We start from the raw sequence: 13,026 nt of genomic DNA, 5'->3' as shown, positions 1-13,026 counted from the left end.
TGCCAAAAAGGGGTGCAACACGAGGACTTCCCAGGAGGTCACCCATCCTAGTACTGCTCTCGCCCAAGCACGTTTAACTTCGGAGTTCTGATGGGATCCGGTGCATTAGTGCTGGTATGATCGCACCCGTCACACCTTGCACGATCATCGTATATATCTGCTGCCTTGCAACTCATTCAACCAAAATAAAAACTATCTTTAAAAGTACGTTTTGGTCTTTGAACTTTTTCATATTTCCCGTTTAGTCCCTGCATTGCAATTCACCGGTGCTCGTTACTCGTTCTGTTTACGCGATAGGCGATAATAATTAAAAAAATGCAGGCGCGGACCGCAAAAATGCCAAAAAGGGGTGCAACACGAGGACTTCCCAGGAGGTCACCCATCCTAGTACTGCTCTCGCCCAAGCACGTTTAACTTCGGAGTTCTGATGGGATCCGGTGCATTAGTGCTGGTATGATCGCACCCGTCACACCTTGCACGATCATCGTATATATCTGCTGCCTTGCAACTCATTCAACCAAAATAAAAACTATCTTTAAAAGTACGTTTTGGTCCCTGAACTTTTTCATATTTCCCGTTTAGTCCCTGCATTGCAATTCACCGGTGCTCGTTACTCGTTCTGTTTACGCGATAGGCGATAATAATTAAAAAAATGCAGGCGCGGAACGCAAAAATGCAAAAAAGGGGTGCAACACGAGGACTTCCCAGGAGGTCACCCATCCTAGTACTCCTCTCGCCCAAGCACGTTTAACTTCGGAGTTCTGATGGGATCCGGTGCATTAGTGCTGGTATGATCGCACCCGTCACACCTTGCACGATCATCGTATATATCTGCTGCCTTGCAACTCATTCAACCAAAATAAAAAATATCTTTAAAAGTACGTTTTGGTCCCTGAACTTTTTCATATTTCCCGTTTAGTCCCTGCATTGCAATTCACCGGTGCTCGTTGCTCGTTACTCGTTCTGTTTACGCGATAGGCGATAATAATTAAAAAAATGCAGGCGCGGACCGCAAAAATGCAAAAAGGGGGTGCAACACGAGGACTTCCCAGGAGGTCACCCATCCTAGTACTGCTCTCGCCCAAGCACGTTTAACTTCGGAGTTCTGATGGGATCCGGTGCATTAGTGCTGGTATGATCGCACCCGTCACACCTTGCACGATCATCGTATATATCTGCTGCCTTGCAACTCATTCAACCAAAATAAAAACTATCTTTAAAAGTACGTTTTGGTCCCTGAACTTTTTCATATTTCCCGTTTAGTCCCTGCATTGCAATTCACCGGTGCTCGTTGCTCGTTACTCGTTCTGTTTACGCGATAGGCGATAATAATTAAAAAAATGCAGGCGCGGACCGCAAAAATGCAAAAAAGGGGTGCAACACGAGGACTTCCCAGGAGGTCACCCATCCTAGTACTGCTCTCGCCCAAGCACGTTTAACTTCGGAGTTCTGATGGGATCCGGTGCATTAGTGCTGGTATGATCGCACCCGTCACACCTTGCACGATCATCGTATATATCTGCTGCCTTGCAACTCATTCAACCAAAATAAAAACTATCTTTAAAAGTACGTTTTGGTCCCTGAACTTTTTCATATTTCCCGTTTAGTCCCTGCATTGCAATTCACCGGTGCTCGTTGCTCGTTACTCGTTACTCGTTCTGTTTACGCGATAGGCGATAATAATTAAAAAAATGCAGGCGCGGACCGCAAAAATGCCAAAAAGGGGTGCAACACGAGGACTTCCCAGGAGGTCACCCATCCTAGTACTGCTCTCGCCCAAGCACGTTTAACTTCGGAGTTCTGATGGGATCCGGTGCATTAGTGCTGGTATGATCGCACCCGTCACACCTTGCACGATCATCGTATATATCTGCTGCCTTGCAACTCATTCAACCAAAATAAAAACTATCTTTAAAAGTACGTTTTGGTCCCTGAACTTTTTCATATTTCCCGTTTAGTCCCTGCATTGCAATTCACCGGTGCTCGTTGCTCGTTACTCGTTACTCGTTCTGTTTACGCGATATGCGATACTAATTAAAAAAATGCAGGCGCGGACCGCAAAAATGCAATAAAGGGGTGCAACACGAGGACTTCCCAGGAGGTCACCCATCCTAGTACTGCTCTCGCCCAAGCACGTTTAACTTCGGAGTTCTGATGGGATCCGGTGCATTAGTGCTGGTATGATCGCACCCGTCACACCTTGCACGATCATCGTATATATCTGCTGCCTTGCAACTCATTCAACCAAAATAAAAACTATCTTTAAAAGTACGTTTTGGTCTTTGAACTTTTTCATATTTCCCGTTTAGTCCCTGCATTGCAATTCACCGGTGCTCGTTACTCGTTCTGTTTACGCGATAGGCGATAATAATTAAAAAAATGCAGGCGCGGACCGCAAAAATGCCAAAAAGGGGTGCAACACGAGGACTTCCCAGGAGGTCACCCATCCTAGTACTGCTCTCGCCCAAGCACGTTTAACTTCGGAGTTCTGATGGGATCCGGTGCATTAGTGCTGGTATGATCGCACCCGTCACACCTTGCACGATCATCGTATATATCTGCTGCCTTGCAACTCATTCAACCAAAATAAAAACTATCTTTAAAAGTACGTTTTGGTCCCTGAACTTTTTCATATTTCCCGTTTAGTCCCTGCATTGCAATTCACCGGTGCTCGTTGCTCGTTACTCGTTACTCGTTCTGTTTACGCGATAGGCGATAATAATTAAAAAAATGCAGGCGCGGACCGCAAAAATGCCAAAAAGGGGTGCAACACGAGGACTTCCCAGGAGGTCACCCATCCTAGTACTGCTCTCGCCCAAGCACGTTTAACTTCGGAGTTCTGATGGGATCCGGTGCATTAGTGCTGGTATGATCGCACCCGTCACACCTTGCACGATCATCGTATATATCTGCTGCCTTGCAACTCATTCAACCAAAATAAAAACTATCTTTAAAAGTACGTTTTGGTCCCTGAACTTTTTCATATTTCCCGTTTAGTCCCTGCATTGCAATTCACCGGTGCTCGTTGCTCGTTACTCGTTACTCGTTCTGTTTACGCGATAGGCGATAATAATTAAAAAAATGCAGGCGCGGACCGCAAAAATGCCAAAAAGGGGTGCAACACGAGGACTTCCCAGGAGGTCACCCATCCTAGTACTGCTCTCGCCCAAGCACGTTTAACTTCGGAGTTCTGATGGGATCCGGTGCATTAGTGCTGGTATGATCGCACCCGTCACACCTTGCACGATCATCGTATATATCTGCTGCCTTGCAACTCATTCAACCAAAATAAAAACTATCTTTAAAAGTACGTTTTGGTCTTTGAACTTTTTCATATTTCCCGTTTAGTCCCTGCATTGCAATTCACCGGTGCTCGTTGCTCGTTACTCGTTACTCGTTCTGTTTACGCGATAGGCGATAATAATTAAAAAAATGCAGGCGCGGACCGCAAAAATGCCAAAAAGGGGTGCAACACGAGGACTTCCCAGGAGGTCACCCATCCTAGTACTGCTCTCGCCCAAGCACGTTTAACTTCGGAGTTCTGATGGGATCCGGTGCATTAGTGCTGGTATGATCGCACCCGTCACACCTTGCACGATCATCGTATATATCTGCTGCCTTGCAACTCATTCAACCAAAATAAAAACTATCTTTAAAAGTACGTTTTGGTCTTTGAACTTTTTCATATTTCCCGTTTAGTCCCTGCATTGCAATTCACCGGTGCTCGTTACTCGTTCTGTTTACGCGATAGGCGATAATAATTAAAAAAATGCAGGCGCGGACCGCAAAAATGCCAAAAAGGGGTGCAACACGAGGACTTCCCAGGAGGTCACCCATCCTAGTACTGCTCTCGCCCAAGCACGTTTAACTTCGGAGTTCTGATGGGATCCGGTGCATTAGTGCTGGTATGATCGCACCCGTCACACCTTGCACGATCATCGTATATATCTGCTGCCTTGCAACTCATTCAACCAAAATAAAAACTATCTTTAAAAGTACGTTTTGGTCCCTGAACTTTTTCATATTTCCCGTTTAGTCCCTGCATTGCAATTCACCGGTGCTCGTTACTCGTTCTGTTTACGCGATAGGCGATAATAATTAAAAAAATGCAGGCGCGGACCGCAAAAATGCAAAAAAGGGGTGCAACACGAGGACTTCCCAGGAGGTCACCCATCCTAGTACTGCTCTCGCCCAAGCACGTTTAACTTCGGAGTTCTGATGGGATCCGGTGCATTAGTGCTGGTATGATCGCACCCGTCACACCTTGCACGATCATCGTATATATCTGCTGCCTTGCAACTCATTCAACCAAAATAAAAAATATCTTTAAAAGTACGTTTTGGTCCCTGAACTTTTTCATATTTCCCGTTTAGTCCCTGCATTGCAATTCACCGGTGCTCGTTGCTCGTTACTCGTTCTGTTTACGCGATAGGCGATAATAATTAAAAAAATGCAGGCGCGGACCGCAAAAATGCAAAAAGGGGGTGCAACACGAGGACTTCCCAGGAGGTCACCCATCCTAGTACTACTCTCGCCCAAGCACGCTTAACTTCGGAGTTCTGATGGGATCCGGTGCATTAGTGCTGGTATGATCGCACCCGTCACACCTTGCACGATCATCGTATATATCTGCTGCCTTGCAACTCATTCAACCAAAATAAAAACTATCTTTAAAAGTACGTTTTGGTCCCTGAACTTTTTCATATTTCCCGTTTAGTCCCTGCATTGCAATTCACCGGTGCTCGTTGCTCGTTACTCGTTCTGTTTACGCGATAGGCGATAATAATTAAAAAAATGCAGGCGCGGACCGCAAAAATGCAAAAAAGGGGTGCAACACGAGGACTTCCCAGGAGGTCACCCATCCTAGTACTGCTCTCGCCCAAGCACGTTTAACTTCGGAGTTCTGATGGGATCCGGTGCATTAGTGCTGGTATGATCGCACCCGTCACACCTTGCACGATCATCGTATATATCTGCTGCCTTGCAACTCATTCAACCAAAATAAAAACTATCTTTAAAAGTACGTTTTGGTCCCTGAACTTTTTCATATTTCCCGTTTAGTCCCTGCATTGCAATTCACCGGTGCTCGTTGCTCGTTACTCGTTACTCGTTCTGTTTACGCGATAGGCGATAATAATTAAAAAAATGCAGGCGCGGACCGCAAAAATGCCAAAAAGGGGTGCAACACGAGGACTTCCCAGGAGGTCACCCATCCTAGTACTGCTCTCGCCCAAGCACGTTTAACTTCGGAGTTCTGATGGGATCCGGTGCATTAGTGCTGGTATGATCGCACCCGTCACACCTTGCACGATCATCGTATATATCTGCTGCCTTGCAACTCATTCAACCAAAATAAAAACTATCTTTAAAAGTACGTTTTGGTCCCTGAACTTTTTCATATTTCCCGTTTAGTCCCTGCATTGCAATTCACCGGTGCTCGTTGCTCGTTACTCGTTACTCGTTCTGTTTACGCGATATGCGATACTAATTAAAAAAATGCAGGCGCGGACCGCAAAAATGCAATAAAGGGGTGCAACACGAGGACTTCCCAGGAGGTCACCCATCCTAGTACTGCTCTCGCCCAAGCACGTTTAACTTCGGAGTTCTGATGGGATCCGGTGCATTAGTGCTGGTATGATCGCACCCGTCACACCTTGCACGATCATCGTATATATCTGCTGCCTTGCAACTCATTCAACCAAAATAAAAACTATCTTTAAAAGTACGTTTTGGTCTTTGAACTTTTTCATATTTCCCGTTTAGTCCCTGCATTGCAATTCACCGGTGCTCGTTACTCGTTCTGTTTACGCGATAGGCGATAATAATTAAAAAAATGCAGGCGCGGACCGCAAAAATGCCAAAAAGGGGTGCAACACGAGGACTTCCCAGGAGGTCACCCATCCTAGTACTGCTCTCGCCCAAGCACGTTTAACTTCGGAGTTCTGATGGGATCCGGTGCATTAGTGCTGGTATGATCGCACCCGTCACACCTTGCACGATCATCGTATATATCTGCTGCCTTGCAACTCATTCAACCAAAATAAAAACTATCTTTAAAAGTACGTTTTGGTCCCTGAACTTTTTCATATTTCCCGTTTAGTCCCTGCATTGCAATTCACCGGTGCTCGTTGCTCGTTACTCGTTACTCGTTCTGTTTACGCGATAGGCGATAATAATTAAAAAAATGCAGGCGCGGACCGCAAAAATGCCAAAAAGGGGTGCAACACGAGGACTTCCCAGGAGGTCACCCATCCTAGTACTGCTCTCGCCCAAGCACGTTTAACTTCGGAGTTCTGATGGGATCCGGTGCATTAGTGCTGGTATGATCGCACCCGTCACACCTTGCACGATCATCGTATATATCTGCTGCCTTGCAACTCATTCAACCAAAATAAAAACTATCTTTAAAAGTACGTTTTGGTCTTTGAACTTTTTCATATTTCCCGTTTAGTCCCTGCATTGCAATTCACCGGTGCTCGTTGCTCGTTACTCGTTACTCGTTCTGTTTACGCGATAGGCGATAATAATTAAAAAAATGCAGGCGCGGACCGCAAAAATGCCAAAAAGGGGTGCAACACGAGGACTTCCCAGGAGGTCACCCATCCTAGTACTGCTCTCGCCCAAGCACGTTTAACTTCGGAGTTCTGATGGGATCCGGTGCATTAGTGCTGGTATGATCGCACCCGTCACACCTTGCACGATCATCGTATATATCTGCTGCCTTGCAACTCATTCAACCAAAATAAAAACTATCTTTAAAAGTACGTTTTGGTCTTTGAACTTTTTCATATTTCCCGTTTAGTCCCTGCATTGCAATTCACCGGTGCTCGTTACTCGTTCTGTTTACGCGATAGGCGATAATAATTAAAAAAATGCAGGCGCGGACCGCAAAAATGCCAAAAAGGGGTGCAACACGAGGACTTCCCAGGAGGTCACCCATCCTAGTACTGCTCTCGCCCAAGCACGTTTAACTTCGGAGTTCTGATGGGATCCGGTGCATTAGTGCTGGTATGATCGCACCCGTCACACCTTGCACGATCATCGTATATATCTGCTGCCTTGCAACTCATTCAACCAAAATAAAAACTATCTTTAAAAGTACGTTTTGGTCCCTGAACTTTTTCATATTTCCCGTTTAGTCCCTGCATTGCAATTCACCGGTGCTCGTTACTCGTTCTGTTTACGCGATAGGCGATAATAATTAAAAAAATGCAGGCGCGGACCGCAAAAATGCAAAAAAGGGGTGCAACACGAGGACTTCCCAGGAGGTCACCCATCCTAGTACTGCTCTCGCCCAAGCACGTTTAACTTCGGAGTTCTGATGGGATCCGGTGCATTAGTGCTGGTATGATCGCACCCGTCACACCTTGCACGATCATCGTATATATCTGCTGCCTTGCAACTCATTCAACCAAAATAAAAAATATCTTTAAAAGTACGTTTTGGTCCCTGAACTTTTTCATATTTCCCGTTTAGTCCCTGCATTGCAATTCACCGGTGCTCGTTGCTCGTTACTCGTTCTGTTTACGCGATAGGCGATAATAATTAAAAAAATGCAGGCGCGGACCGCAAAAATGCAAAAAGGGGGTGCAACACGAGGACTTCCCAGGAGGTCACCCATCCTAGTACTGCTCTCGCCCAAGCACGTTTAACTTCGGAGTTCTGATGGGATCCGGTGCATTAGTGCTGGTATGATCGCACCCGTCACACCTTGCACGATCATCGTATATATCTGCTGCCTTGCAACTCATTCAACCAAAATAAAAACTATCTTTAAAAGTACGTTTTGGTCCCTGAACTTTTTCATATTTCCCGTTTAGTCCCTGCATTGCAATTCACCGGTGCTCGTTGCTCGTTACTCGTTCTGTTTACGCGATAGGCGATAATAATTAAAAAAATGCAGGCGCGGACCGCAAAAATGCAAAAAAGGGGTGCAACACGAGGACTTCCCAGGAGGTCACCCATCCTAGTACTGCTCTCGCCCAAGCACGTTTAACTTCGGAGTTCTGATGGGATCCGGTGCATTAGTGCTGGTATGATCGCACCCGTCACACCTTGCACGATCATCGTATATATCTGCTGCCTTGCAACTCATTCAACCAAAATAAAAACTATCTTTAAAAGTACGTTTTGGTCCCTGAACTTTTTCATATTTCCCGTTTAGTCCCTGCATTGCAATTCACCGGTGCTCGTTGCTCGTTACTCGTTACTCGTTCTGTTTACGCGATAGGCGATAATAATTAAAAAAATGCAGGCGCGGACCGCAAAAATGCCAAAAAGGGGTGCAACACGAGGACTTCCCAGGAGGTCACCCATCCTAGTACTGCTCTCGCCCAAGCACGTTTAACTTCGGAGTTCTGATGGGATCCGGTGCATTAGTGCTGGTATGATCGCACCCGTCACACCTTGCACGATCATCGTATATATCTGCTGCCTTGCAACTCATTCAACCAAAATAAAAACTATCTTTAAAAGTACGTTTTGGTCCCTGAACTTTTTCATATTTCCCGTTTAGTCCCTGCATTGCAATTCACCGGTGCTCGTTGCTCGTTACTCGTTACTCGTTCTGTTTACGCGATATGCGATAATAATTAAAAAAATGCAGGCGCGGACCGCAAAAATGCAATAAAGGGGTGCAACACGAGGACTTCCCAGGAGGTCACCCATCCTAGTACTGCTCTCGCCCAAGCACGTTTAACTTCGGAGTTCTGATGGGATCCGGTGCATTAGTGCTGGTATGATCGCACCCGTCACACCTTGCACGATCATCGTATATATCTGCTGCCTTGCAACTCATTCAACCAAAATAAAAAATATATTTAAAAGTACGTTTTGGTCCCTGAACTTTTTCATATTTCCCGTTTAGTCCCTGCATTGCAATTCACCGGTGCTCGTTGCTCGTTACTCGTTTACGCGATAGGCGATAATAATTAAAAAAATGCAGGCGCGGACCGCAAAAATGCAAAAAAGGGGTGCAACACGAGGACTTCCCAGGAGGTCACCCATCCTAGTACTGCTCTCGCCCAAGCACGTTTAACTTCGGAGTTCTGATGGGATCCGGTGCATTAGTGCGGGTATGATCGCACCCGTCACACCTTGCACGATCATCGTATATATCTGCTGCCTTGCAACTCATTCAACCAAAATAAAAAATATCTTTAAAAGTACGTTTTGGTCCCTGAACTTTTTCATATTTCCCGTTTAGTCCCTGCATTGCAATTCACCGGTGCTCGTTGCTCGTTACTCGTTTACGCGATAGGCGATAATAATTAAAAAAATGCAGGCGCGGACCGCAAAAATGCCAAAAAGGGGTGCAACACGAGGACTTCCCAGGAGGTCACCCATCCTAGTACTGCTCTCGCCCAAGCACGTTTAACTTCGGAGTTCTGATGGGATCCGGTGCATTAGTGCTGGTATGATCGCACCCGTCACACCTTGCACGATCATCGTATATATCTGCTGCCTTGCAACTCATTCAACCAAAATAAAAAATATCTTTAAAAGTACGTTTTGGTCCCTGAACTTTTTCATATTTCCCGTTTAGTCCCTGCATTGCAATTCACCGGTGCTCGGTGCTCGTTACTCGTTACTCGTTCTGTTTACGCGATAGGCGATAATAATTAAAAAAATGCAGGCGCGGACCGCAAAAATGCCAAAAAGGGGTGCAACACGAGGACTTCCCAGGAGGTCACCCATCCTAGTACTGCTCTCGCCCAAGCACGTTTAACTTCGGAGTTCTGATGGGATCCGGTGCATTAGTGCTGGTATGATCGCACCCGTCACACCTTGCACGATCATCGTATATATCTGCTGCCTTGCAACTCATTCAACCAAAATAAAAACTATCTTTAAAAGTACGTTTTGGTCCCTGAACTTTTTCATATTTCCCGTTTAGTCCCTGCATTGCAATTCACCGGTGCTCGTTGCTCGTTACTCGTTTACGCGATAGGCGATAATAATTAAAAAAATGCAGGCGCGGACCGCAAAAATGCCAAAAAGGGGTGCAACACGAGGACTTCCCAGGAGGTCACCCATCCTAGTACTGCTCTCGCCCAAGCACGTTTAACTTCGGAGTTCTGATGGGATCCGGTGCATTAGTGCTGGTATGATCGCACCCGTCACACCTTGCACGATCATCGTATATATCTGCTGCCTTGCAACTCATTCAACCAAAATAAAAAATATATTTAAAAGTACGTTTTGGTCCCTGAACTTTTTCATATTTCCCGTTTAGTCCCTGCATTGCAATTCACCGGTGCTCGTTGCTCGTTACTCGTTTACGCGATAGGCGATAATAATTAAAAAAATGCAGGCGCGGACCGCAAAAATGCAAAAAAGGGGTGCAACACGAGGACTTCCCAGGAGGTCACCCATCCTAGTACTTCTCTCGCCCAAGCACGTTTAACTTCGGAGTTCTGATGGGATCCGGTGCATTAGTGCTGGTATGATCGCACCCGTCACACCTTGCACGATCATGGTATATATCTGCTGTCTTGCAACTCATTCAACCAAAATAAAAAATATCTTTAAAAGTACGTTTTGGTCCCTGAACTTTTTCATATTTCCCGTTTAGTCCCTGCATTGCAATTCACCGGTGCTCGTTGCTCGTTACTCGTTTACGCGATAGGCGATAATAATTAAAAAAATGCAGGCGCGGACCGCAAAAATGCAAAAAAGGGGTGCAACACGAGGACTTCCCAGGAGGTCACCCATCCTAGTACTGCTCTCGCCCAAGCACGTTTAACTTCGGAGTTCTGATGGGATCCGGTGCATTAGTGCGGGTATGATCGCACCCGTCACACCTTGCACGATCATCGTATATATCTGCTGCCTTGCAACTCATTCAACCAAAATAAAAAATATCTTTAAAAGTACGTTTTGGTCCCTGAACTTTTTCATATTTCCCGTTTAGTCCCTGCATTGCAATTCACCGGTGCTCGTTGCTCGTTACTCGTTACTCGTTCTGTTTACGCGATAGGCGATAATAATTAAAAAAATGCAGGCGCGGACCGCAAAAATGCCAAAAAGGGGTGCAACACGAGGACTTCCCAGGAGGTCACCCATCCTAGTACTGCTCTCGCCCAAGCACGTTTAACTTCGGAGTTCTGATGGGATCCGGTGCATTAGTGCTGGTATGATCGCACCCGTCACACCTTGCACGATCATCGTATATATCTGCTGCCTTGCAACTCATTCAACCAAAATAAAAACTATCTTTAAAAGTACGTTTTGGTCCCTGAACTTTTTCATATTTCCCGTTTAGTCCCTGCATTGCAATTCACCGGTGCTCGTTGCTCGTTACTCGTTTACGCGATAGGCGATAATAATTAAAAAAATGCAGGCGCGGACCGCAAAAATGCCAAAAAGGGGTGCAACACGAGGACTTCCCAGGAGGTCACCCATCCTAGTACTGCTCTCGCCCAAGCACGTTTAACTTCGGAGTTCTGATGGGATCCGGTGCATTAGTGCTGGTATGATCGCACCCGTCACACCTTGCACGATCATCGTATATATCTGCTGCCTTGCAACTCATTCAACCAAAATAAAAAATATCTTTAAAAGTACGTTTTGGTCCCTGAACTTTTTCATATTTCCCGTTTAGTCCCTGCATTGCAATTCACCGGTGCTCGTTACTCGTTCTGTTTACGCGAGAGGCGATAATAATTAAAAAAATGCAGGCGCGGACCGCAAAAATGCAAAAAAGGGGTGCAACACGAGGACTTCCCAGGAGGTCACCCATCCTAGTACTGCTCTCGCCCAAGCACGTTTAACTTCGGAGTTCTGATGGGATCCGGTGCATTAGTGCTGGTATGATCGCACCCGTCACACCTTGCACGATCATCGTATATATCTGCTGCCTTGCAACTCATTCAACCAAAATAAAAAATATCTTTAAAAGTACGTTTTGATCCCTGAACTTTTTCATATTTCCCGTTTAGTCCCTGCATTGCAATTCACCGGTGCTCGTTGCTCGTTACTCGTTTACGCGAGAGGCGATAATAATTAAAAAAATGCAGGCGCGGACCGCAAAAATGCAAAAAAGGGGTGCAACACGAGGACTTCCCAGGAGGTCACCCATCCTAGTACTGCTCTCGCCCAAGCACGTTTAACTTCGGAGTTCTGATGGGATCCGGTGCATTAGTGCTGGTATGATCGCACCCGTCACACCTTGCACGATCATCGTATATATCTGCTGCCTTGCAACTCATTCAACCAAAATAAAAAATATATTTAAAAGTACGTTTTGGTCCCTGAACTTTTTCATATTTCCCATTTAGTCCCTGCATTGCAATTCACCGGTGCTCGTTGCTCGTTACTCGTTTACGCGATAGGCGATAATAATTAAAAAAATGCAGGCGCGGACCGCAAAAATGCAAAAAAGGGGTGCAACACGAGGACTTCCCAGGAGGTCACCCATCCTAGTACTGCTCTCGCCCAAGCACGTTTAACTTCGGAGTTCTGATGGGATCCGGTGCATTAGTGCTGGTATGATCGCACCCGTCACACCTTGCACGATCATCGTATATATCTGCTGCCTTGCAACTCATTCAACCAAAATAAAAAATATATTTAAAAGTACGTTTTGGTCCCTGAACTTTTTCATATTTCCCATTTAGTCCCTGCATTGCAATTCACCGGTGCTCGTTGCTCGTTACTCGTTTACGCGATAGGCGATAATAATTAAAAAAATGCAGGCGCGGACCGCAAAAATGCAAAAAAGGGGTGCAACACGAGGACTTCCCAGGAGGTCACCCATCCTAGTACTGCTCTCGCCCAAGCACGTTTAACTTCGGAGTTCTGATGGGATCCGGTGCATTAGTGCGGGTATGATCGCACCCGTCACACCTTGCACGATCATCGTATATATCTGCTGCCTTGCAACTCATTCAACCAAAATAAAAAATATCTTTAAAAGTACGTTTTGGTCCCTGAACTTTTTCATATTTCCCGTTTAGTCCCTGCATTGCAATTCACCGGTGCTCGTTGCTCGTTACTCGTTTACGCGATAGGCGATAATAATTAAAA

At 45.8% G+C, this 13,026-nt stretch overlaps 38 non-coding genes across 38 annotated transcripts; all 38 read right to left on the bottom strand.

Moving 5' to 3' along the window:
- Positions 1-9: 9 nt before the first annotated feature.
- Positions 10-128, bottom strand: LOC126684131 (5S ribosomal RNA). The gene has a single exon (XR_007642324.1). It is a non-coding gene; the product is annotated as a 5S ribosomal RNA (ribosomal RNA).
- Positions 129-346: 218 nt separating this feature from the next.
- LOC126684130 (5S ribosomal RNA) lies at positions 347-465 on the bottom strand. The gene has a single exon (XR_007642323.1). It is a non-coding gene; the product is annotated as a 5S ribosomal RNA (ribosomal RNA).
- Positions 466-683: 218 nt separating this feature from the next.
- On the bottom strand, positions 684-802 carry LOC126684308 (5S ribosomal RNA). Its single transcript, XR_007642493.1, has one exon. It is a non-coding gene; the product is annotated as a 5S ribosomal RNA (ribosomal RNA).
- Positions 803-1,027: 225 nt separating this feature from the next.
- LOC126684129 (5S ribosomal RNA) lies at positions 1,028-1,146 on the bottom strand. The gene has a single exon (XR_007642322.1). It is a non-coding gene; the product is annotated as a 5S ribosomal RNA (ribosomal RNA).
- A 225-nt stretch (positions 1,147-1,371) lies between these two features.
- On the bottom strand, positions 1,372-1,490 carry LOC126684128 (5S ribosomal RNA). Its single transcript, XR_007642321.1, has one exon. It is a non-coding gene; the product is annotated as a 5S ribosomal RNA (ribosomal RNA).
- Positions 1,491-1,722: 232 nt separating this feature from the next.
- On the bottom strand, positions 1,723-1,841 carry LOC126684127 (5S ribosomal RNA). Its single transcript, XR_007642320.1, has one exon. It is a non-coding gene; the product is annotated as a 5S ribosomal RNA (ribosomal RNA).
- A 232-nt stretch (positions 1,842-2,073) lies between these two features.
- Positions 2,074-2,192, bottom strand: LOC126684126 (5S ribosomal RNA). Its single transcript, XR_007642319.1, has one exon. It is a non-coding gene; the product is annotated as a 5S ribosomal RNA (ribosomal RNA).
- Positions 2,193-2,410: 218 nt separating this feature from the next.
- LOC126684124 (5S ribosomal RNA) lies at positions 2,411-2,529 on the bottom strand. The gene has a single exon (XR_007642317.1). It is a non-coding gene; the product is annotated as a 5S ribosomal RNA (ribosomal RNA).
- A 232-nt stretch (positions 2,530-2,761) lies between these two features.
- On the bottom strand, positions 2,762-2,880 carry LOC126684123 (5S ribosomal RNA). Its single transcript, XR_007642316.1, has one exon. It is a non-coding gene; the product is annotated as a 5S ribosomal RNA (ribosomal RNA).
- A 232-nt stretch (positions 2,881-3,112) lies between these two features.
- LOC126684122 (5S ribosomal RNA) lies at positions 3,113-3,231 on the bottom strand. Its single transcript, XR_007642315.1, has one exon. It is a non-coding gene; the product is annotated as a 5S ribosomal RNA (ribosomal RNA).
- Positions 3,232-3,463: 232 nt separating this feature from the next.
- Positions 3,464-3,582, bottom strand: LOC126684121 (5S ribosomal RNA). Its single transcript, XR_007642314.1, has one exon. It is a non-coding gene; the product is annotated as a 5S ribosomal RNA (ribosomal RNA).
- Positions 3,583-3,800: 218 nt separating this feature from the next.
- Positions 3,801-3,919, bottom strand: LOC126684120 (5S ribosomal RNA). The gene has a single exon (XR_007642313.1). It is a non-coding gene; the product is annotated as a 5S ribosomal RNA (ribosomal RNA).
- A 218-nt stretch (positions 3,920-4,137) lies between these two features.
- On the bottom strand, positions 4,138-4,256 carry LOC126684119 (5S ribosomal RNA). Its single transcript, XR_007642312.1, has one exon. It is a non-coding gene; the product is annotated as a 5S ribosomal RNA (ribosomal RNA).
- Positions 4,257-4,481: 225 nt separating this feature from the next.
- On the bottom strand, positions 4,482-4,600 carry LOC126683503 (5S ribosomal RNA). The gene has a single exon (XR_007641723.1). It is a non-coding gene; the product is annotated as a 5S ribosomal RNA (ribosomal RNA).
- Positions 4,601-4,825: 225 nt separating this feature from the next.
- LOC126684118 (5S ribosomal RNA) lies at positions 4,826-4,944 on the bottom strand. The gene has a single exon (XR_007642311.1). It is a non-coding gene; the product is annotated as a 5S ribosomal RNA (ribosomal RNA).
- Positions 4,945-5,176: 232 nt separating this feature from the next.
- LOC126684117 (5S ribosomal RNA) lies at positions 5,177-5,295 on the bottom strand. Its single transcript, XR_007642310.1, has one exon. It is a non-coding gene; the product is annotated as a 5S ribosomal RNA (ribosomal RNA).
- A 232-nt stretch (positions 5,296-5,527) lies between these two features.
- LOC126684116 (5S ribosomal RNA) lies at positions 5,528-5,646 on the bottom strand. The gene has a single exon (XR_007642309.1). It is a non-coding gene; the product is annotated as a 5S ribosomal RNA (ribosomal RNA).
- Positions 5,647-5,864: 218 nt separating this feature from the next.
- LOC126684115 (5S ribosomal RNA) lies at positions 5,865-5,983 on the bottom strand. Its single transcript, XR_007642308.1, has one exon. It is a non-coding gene; the product is annotated as a 5S ribosomal RNA (ribosomal RNA).
- Positions 5,984-6,215: 232 nt separating this feature from the next.
- On the bottom strand, positions 6,216-6,334 carry LOC126684113 (5S ribosomal RNA). Its single transcript, XR_007642306.1, has one exon. It is a non-coding gene; the product is annotated as a 5S ribosomal RNA (ribosomal RNA).
- Positions 6,335-6,566: 232 nt separating this feature from the next.
- Positions 6,567-6,685, bottom strand: LOC126684112 (5S ribosomal RNA). The gene has a single exon (XR_007642305.1). It is a non-coding gene; the product is annotated as a 5S ribosomal RNA (ribosomal RNA).
- A 218-nt stretch (positions 6,686-6,903) lies between these two features.
- On the bottom strand, positions 6,904-7,022 carry LOC126684111 (5S ribosomal RNA). Its single transcript, XR_007642304.1, has one exon. It is a non-coding gene; the product is annotated as a 5S ribosomal RNA (ribosomal RNA).
- Positions 7,023-7,240: 218 nt separating this feature from the next.
- Positions 7,241-7,359, bottom strand: LOC126684110 (5S ribosomal RNA). Its single transcript, XR_007642303.1, has one exon. It is a non-coding gene; the product is annotated as a 5S ribosomal RNA (ribosomal RNA).
- A 225-nt stretch (positions 7,360-7,584) lies between these two features.
- LOC126684109 (5S ribosomal RNA) lies at positions 7,585-7,703 on the bottom strand. Its single transcript, XR_007642302.1, has one exon. It is a non-coding gene; the product is annotated as a 5S ribosomal RNA (ribosomal RNA).
- A 225-nt stretch (positions 7,704-7,928) lies between these two features.
- Positions 7,929-8,047, bottom strand: LOC126684108 (5S ribosomal RNA). The gene has a single exon (XR_007642301.1). It is a non-coding gene; the product is annotated as a 5S ribosomal RNA (ribosomal RNA).
- A 232-nt stretch (positions 8,048-8,279) lies between these two features.
- On the bottom strand, positions 8,280-8,398 carry LOC126684107 (5S ribosomal RNA). Its single transcript, XR_007642300.1, has one exon. It is a non-coding gene; the product is annotated as a 5S ribosomal RNA (ribosomal RNA).
- Positions 8,399-8,630: 232 nt separating this feature from the next.
- LOC126684106 (5S ribosomal RNA) lies at positions 8,631-8,749 on the bottom strand. Its single transcript, XR_007642299.1, has one exon. It is a non-coding gene; the product is annotated as a 5S ribosomal RNA (ribosomal RNA).
- Positions 8,750-8,969: 220 nt separating this feature from the next.
- On the bottom strand, positions 8,970-9,088 carry LOC126684403 (5S ribosomal RNA). Its single transcript, XR_007642582.1, has one exon. It is a non-coding gene; the product is annotated as a 5S ribosomal RNA (ribosomal RNA).
- A 220-nt stretch (positions 9,089-9,308) lies between these two features.
- Positions 9,309-9,427, bottom strand: LOC126684105 (5S ribosomal RNA). Its single transcript, XR_007642298.1, has one exon. It is a non-coding gene; the product is annotated as a 5S ribosomal RNA (ribosomal RNA).
- Positions 9,428-9,659: 232 nt separating this feature from the next.
- On the bottom strand, positions 9,660-9,778 carry LOC126684104 (5S ribosomal RNA). Its single transcript, XR_007642297.1, has one exon. It is a non-coding gene; the product is annotated as a 5S ribosomal RNA (ribosomal RNA).
- Positions 9,779-9,998: 220 nt separating this feature from the next.
- Positions 9,999-10,117, bottom strand: LOC126684102 (5S ribosomal RNA). The gene has a single exon (XR_007642295.1). It is a non-coding gene; the product is annotated as a 5S ribosomal RNA (ribosomal RNA).
- Positions 10,118-10,337: 220 nt separating this feature from the next.
- On the bottom strand, positions 10,338-10,456 carry LOC126685296 (5S ribosomal RNA). The gene has a single exon (XR_007643405.1). It is a non-coding gene; the product is annotated as a 5S ribosomal RNA (ribosomal RNA).
- A 220-nt stretch (positions 10,457-10,676) lies between these two features.
- Positions 10,677-10,795, bottom strand: LOC126684401 (5S ribosomal RNA). The gene has a single exon (XR_007642581.1). It is a non-coding gene; the product is annotated as a 5S ribosomal RNA (ribosomal RNA).
- A 232-nt stretch (positions 10,796-11,027) lies between these two features.
- Positions 11,028-11,146, bottom strand: LOC126684101 (5S ribosomal RNA). Its single transcript, XR_007642294.1, has one exon. It is a non-coding gene; the product is annotated as a 5S ribosomal RNA (ribosomal RNA).
- Positions 11,147-11,366: 220 nt separating this feature from the next.
- On the bottom strand, positions 11,367-11,485 carry LOC126684100 (5S ribosomal RNA). The gene has a single exon (XR_007642293.1). It is a non-coding gene; the product is annotated as a 5S ribosomal RNA (ribosomal RNA).
- A 218-nt stretch (positions 11,486-11,703) lies between these two features.
- On the bottom strand, positions 11,704-11,822 carry LOC126684099 (5S ribosomal RNA). The gene has a single exon (XR_007642292.1). It is a non-coding gene; the product is annotated as a 5S ribosomal RNA (ribosomal RNA).
- A 220-nt stretch (positions 11,823-12,042) lies between these two features.
- Positions 12,043-12,161, bottom strand: LOC126684098 (5S ribosomal RNA). Its single transcript, XR_007642291.1, has one exon. It is a non-coding gene; the product is annotated as a 5S ribosomal RNA (ribosomal RNA).
- A 220-nt stretch (positions 12,162-12,381) lies between these two features.
- On the bottom strand, positions 12,382-12,500 carry LOC126684097 (5S ribosomal RNA). Its single transcript, XR_007642290.1, has one exon. It is a non-coding gene; the product is annotated as a 5S ribosomal RNA (ribosomal RNA).
- A 220-nt stretch (positions 12,501-12,720) lies between these two features.
- Positions 12,721-12,839, bottom strand: LOC126684400 (5S ribosomal RNA). The gene has a single exon (XR_007642580.1). It is a non-coding gene; the product is annotated as a 5S ribosomal RNA (ribosomal RNA).
- Between the last annotated feature and the right edge of the window lie 187 nt (positions 12,840-13,026).

The sequence above is a fragment of the Mercurialis annua genome, linkage group LG5, assembly GCF_937616625.2.
Source record: "Mercurialis annua linkage group LG5, ddMerAnnu1.2, whole genome shotgun sequence".
NCBI lineage: Eukaryota > Viridiplantae > Streptophyta > Magnoliopsida > Malpighiales > Euphorbiaceae > Mercurialis > Mercurialis annua.
This window is presented reverse-complemented; position numbering and strand designations above follow the sequence as displayed.